Source organism: Prinia subflava, chromosome 3 (genome assembly GCF_021018805.1).
Source record: "Prinia subflava isolate CZ2003 ecotype Zambia chromosome 3, Cam_Psub_1.2, whole genome shotgun sequence".
NCBI lineage: Eukaryota > Metazoa > Chordata > Aves > Passeriformes > Cisticolidae > Prinia > Prinia subflava.
Window position 1 is genome coordinate 104,351,976 of NC_086249.1, and position 5,436 is coordinate 104,357,411.

Here is a 5,436-nt window from a genome sequence, read left to right on the forward strand (position 1 = left end):
CCCGGCCAGCCTCACATCGCCCCGGGGCAGCCTCACACCGCCCCAGGGCCGGCTCCACATCGCCCCGGGCCAGCTCCACACCGCCCCGGGGCAGCCTCACACCGCCCCAGGGCCGGCTCCACATCGCCCCGGGCCAGCTCCACATCGCCCCGGGGCAGCCTCACACCGCCCCAGGGCCGGCTACACACCGCCCCGGGCCGGCTACACACCGCCCTAGGCCAGCCTCACAGCGCCCCGGGCCAGCCTCACACCGCTCCGGGACAGCCTCACACCGCTCCGGGACAGCCTCACATCGCCCCGGGACAGCCTCACACCGCCCTGGGCCAGCTCCGCACCGCCCCGGGCAAGCCTCACATCGCCTCAGCCCCTCTCCACATCGCCCCGGGCCAGCCTCACACCGCCCCGGGCCAGCCTCACACCGCCCCCGGGCAGCTCTATATCGCCCTGGGGCAACTCCACAACGCCCCGGGCCAGCTCCACACCGCCCCGGGGCAGCTCCACACCGCCCCGGGCCAGCCTCACACCGCCCCGGGCCAGCCTCACACCGCCCCGGGCCGGCTCCACACCGCCCCGGGCCAGCTCCACATCGCCCCGGGCCGGCTCCACACCGCCCCGGGCCAGCTCCACATCGCCCCGGGCCGGCTCCACACCGCCCCGGGCCAGCTCCACATCGCCCCGGGCCGGCTCCACACCGCCCCGGGCCAGCTCCACATCGCCCCGGGCCGGCTCCACACCGCCCCGGGACAGCCTCACATCGCCCCGGGCTAACTCCACACCGCCCCGGGACAGCCTCACATCGCCCCGGGCCAGCTCCACATCGCCCCAGCCCGCTCCGCGGCGCTGCCCGTGCCTCATCCTCCGCGAGGTGGGACACGGGCAAGGCGGGAAGAGAGGGCTCTGTGCGGCCAGGTGTGCAAGCACCGGGTGTGCAATTACCGGGTGTGCAAGCACCAGGGGAGTGCCATGGTGCCCATTTCCCCTGTGACAGTGACACAGGTGTGGGCAGTGGTGCCTGGCACTGATGTCCCCTCTTACAGTGACACAGGTGTGGGCAGTGGTGCCGATTCCCCCTTACAATGATACAGATATGTGCAGTGGTGCCAATTTCCCGTGATATAACATTTCCCCTGTTATACTGGCACAGGGGAGTGTGATGGTGTCTGGCACTGATGTCCCCTGTTGTAATGACACAAGTGAGTGTGATGATGACAGTTTCCCCTCCCAAAATGACACAGATGAGTGTGATGGTGCCTGGCACTGATGTCCCCTCTTACAATGATACAAGGGAGTGTGATGATGCCAATTTCCCCTCTCACAATGACACAGGTGAGTGAACAGTGCCTAGCACTGATGTCCCCCGTTATGTTAGTGTGTGAAACATTATTTCTCAACCATTGAAATGACACAGGTGAGTGTGATGATGCCAATTTCCCCTCTTACAGTGGTAAATCTTTCACATGTAAAACCAAGGTGCCCATCCAAGAACAAGGGCAGGGATGGATCAGGCTGTGGCTTCACTTGGGAACATCACAGAGTCACAGAATCGGGTTGGAAAAGACCTTTCAGATCATCAGTACGACCTTTGGCCAAACATCACCTTGTCAACTCAGAGCATTGAGCGCCACATCCAGTCTTTCATTAAACGCCTCTAGGGACAGTAACTCCACCTCCCTGGGAGTGCTTTCCTGTGTTTAATCACCCTTCCTGAGAAGAAATTCCTCCTGATGGCCCCAGGTGACTGAGGGGGTTGTGTGCGCTCCCTGCTGCCTTCTGAGATGTTCTTACAGCCTTTGTCTTCCTCCAAGAACTGCATCCTGCATTTTATGCCGTTGTTGGTCAGTGAGTTGAACTGATGTGACACATCAGGAGATTTTTTATTATGAGTCCATCTGCCAGAAAGCTTAAATTGTAAAAAAGGGACATAAAACTTCCCTGAACTGTATTTCCTACTAAGCACAGTAACAGTAGCAAGTAGAAATTAATGCCACAGTTACTTGAAATGGAAAGGTTTGGTTGAGCAAAGGGAAATGAATCATTCTGTTTGGGGAATTGTGAAAAATTTCAGAAAAATAAGTTTTAAAAACCTTGCTTTATTAGAAAAAAATATCATCTTGACTTGTTAAAATAGCCATGAAAGCTGCAGGAAGAGGAAATTTTTTATCAGTTATAAATTTTTGTTACTATTTCCTTGACTTTACAGACCTTCTTTTTTAAAGTCTAAAATCTCACACTCTTGTTCCACTGACTTAACTAACAGTATTCTTGAAATGCCTTCCATACAGGTGTGTCTGAATAAAGCTAGAGCAAGAAAGGGCATAAATAACATCTGAGGAGCACATTCCATCTCTGGTTGCCCAAGCAGGAGATGTGCAGAAGGTTAAAATGAATTTTCAGCTGGAATTAATCAAGATAAGTGTTTCATCAAAACACTCTGGAAAGGATAATTGCTGCTTTTAAAACTTTTAAAACTTTTACAAAGCTATCATTTGGCACTGCTGAGAAAAGGCTGTCGTCTCTCTAATTGCTCTTTAGGTAGGCTTAAGCTGCTCTGAGGTTTATGCCCTTCCCCTCAGTGTAGAGAGGACAAAATCAGTTGTGTTGGAAAAGACCAGCATGTGCATTGACATTTTATTAATTATTAATCACTGCCTTCATTGGCTCCTTCCTTCCTTTGGCTTTCCTATTGAGCCGTGGCGTTGGGATGAGTAAAACCTTGGGTTAGGATGGAGTGGGGTGAGAGGTGGTGGCGTGTCTGAGTCCCCAGTGTGCATGCACAACATCACCCATGCTCATGATGTTCAAAAGACCAGGTCCTAAGTTTGCCAGCCTGATTTAAATGGAAAAGCATCTTGGTCACTTTGTGATTCACCAGCCTGCACACCAGGCAGAGTCCTACCTCCCACTCCTCTTCCCCTAGACACTTCTTTGCAATTTTTTTTCCTTTTTCTTCTGCTGGTGAGTAGGAGGATTTTCACTCTTTTTTTTTTTATCCCCCAACCCTTCCAAACCCATTTCTGGATGGTGTGTATGCTGTGAACTCCTAAGCAACCCCCCACATTTTTTGTTCTGGGGGGTGTGAGGCTGGATCATATGTCTGCACAGCTTGCTGTGCAATCCCACGCAGGGAGCTCCGAGGGAAATGGACTTGCTGGGATTCGCTTGGTGAAACCTTCTGTCACTGCCACTGGGGCCACAAGTGTAATTTGTGTTTCCCCTGCAGGAGAATGGGACAAATTGTCACGATGGGAATGGCTTCAAACTGACAGAGAGCTGGTTTGGATTGGATATTAGGAAAAATTCATCCCTATGAGGGCAGTGAGACCCTGGCACAGGGTGCCCAGAGCAGCTGTGGCTGCCCCTGGATCCCTGGCAATGCCCAAGGCCAGGTTGGACACTGGGGCTGGAGCAGCCTGGGACAGTGGGAGGTGTCCCTGCCCATGGTAGAGGAGGTGGCACTGGATGATCTTTAAGGTTCCTTCCAATCCAAACCATTCTGTGATTCTGTGATAGAAAATAAAAAGCATTTAGACACCTTCAGCTGTAAAATCACCAGGCCCTACAGTTCCATGCTGTATTTTGGCTTATTTAGCTGAGTCAAAGAAAATATGATCAAATTGTGTGAGCACTAAAACAGCAGAGAAGGGCCACTTACTGATTAAAGCTGATTTGAGGTCAGTGCTAGAAACAGGAATAAGATTCTTCACTTCTTCATGAAAATGGACTTGAAAGGAGGTTTGACCATTACAGGGATTTTGAGAAATGTCTCCCTGTCAAAGAAATAAATGTTGTGTTCTCTCATGAAGAGGAAGGGAAATGAAATCCCTAGAAAAGAAAAAGGCAGGAGAAAAGCTGCCCATGGGATTGAATTAGGTGTCTCTATCTTGCTGCCTACGGGATGCTGCTCTCCAATAGTAAATCAGGCAAAAGAGATGCTGAGCCATAACTTTTCCAACTCTGCCTTTTTTTCTCTCTTTCTATGTTCTTCTTCCTTTCCTCTAAAGTTCTCCAAAACATCTGTTGCTCTGCAAGGTGTTTCTCATTCAAAACAGATTTTCTTGGTCTTAGCTGTAGAAGTCTAAGTGAGACACACAGATCCCTCTCTGTCTCTAACAAGTTTTTTAAATCTTTTAATTAGTCTGTTAGTGTAGTCACATTTTTCCTTCATCAGAGGCTTAGAGGAAAACTCTGGAAATAACAGGGTTGAGCCATTTCCTCTTTGTGTTACTTTTGTAAACATTGAGATGCATTTCCCCCCATTGTCTCACTCCTTATTTTTACTCCAGAGGAGGCTGAAAGACTGGGCTAGACTGGACTTTCTGGTTTAGGTTGCAAAAGTAGCTGAGACCAATCCCACTCGTCTGAGGAATCCTGCTTTATCTCTTTCCAAGGAAGTCAGGTAATCTTTGCCTTGATGTAAAGATCCATGAAATTATGCTACCATGAATCTAGGCCAGGATAAATTCTCAAAAACCTTGTAACACAAATTTAACTAATCTGATTTTTTTCTTTCATTTCTTTAAATTTTTTTTTCCTTGCTGATTATAATAAAGCCCCAGCTCTTTGCAGAATTCCTGTGGGCCCTTAATGAGGAAAGCTTTGGACATAATCTTCTTCCAGACTTTCACACTCAGGAGGCCACAGGATTAAACACATTTTCTGGCACAAATATCCTCACAGTTTTTATTTGGCCTGAATAAATCTGCACAACTGGAATGTTGTTCTCCAGTCCTTTCCTGCCAGCACTCCTTGTGAACCACATTCCATGCTTCCCCTTTGCCAGGTGCATTTCTCCTCTCCAGCACTGAAACCAGTGAGTTGTAGCTGGAAAAGTGAAAGTGTCATCATTCAGGGCAGGCAGATGAAGACATTCATCATGGAGTTCAGGCAAGATGAAGTAAGTTTATCACACAATGACAGAAGATGAAGCTTTGGTGCTGTCAGAGGGAGTGTAAATCTGAGAAGGAAATTTTTTAATGCATCAGTTCCCCTGGCAACATTTTCTTTAGCTATAGAAATGCTTTGTCTCTGCTTCAAATAGCTTTAATTGCTCTGGTTATCCTTCAGTTTATTCTAAAGAGCTTTTCAATGCGTGATAATGTGCCAAGGAAAGGGAAACATCATTCTCTACACTCATAATTATGATTGCATTTTTCATTATTGCTTAAGGTCATGCTTTTTAGACTCTTCCTGAGGCTTACATGGAAAATCAGATTCTTCAAGGAGTTCAAAGTGCAAATCTATCCAGAGCTCCTTTAAAACTGGTGCTCAACACCTCTCTCTAGCAAGCACAGTGAGTCCAGCTCTGGGCACATCAGATGAGCAAATGAAGAGCTTTGTCAGAGGAATGCACACACAGACACTGTGTCCTGGGCTCCAGATCCCACAGGACTTCCCAGGAAACTTTTCATGGGACTATGGAATTAAAGCCCTTTTCAC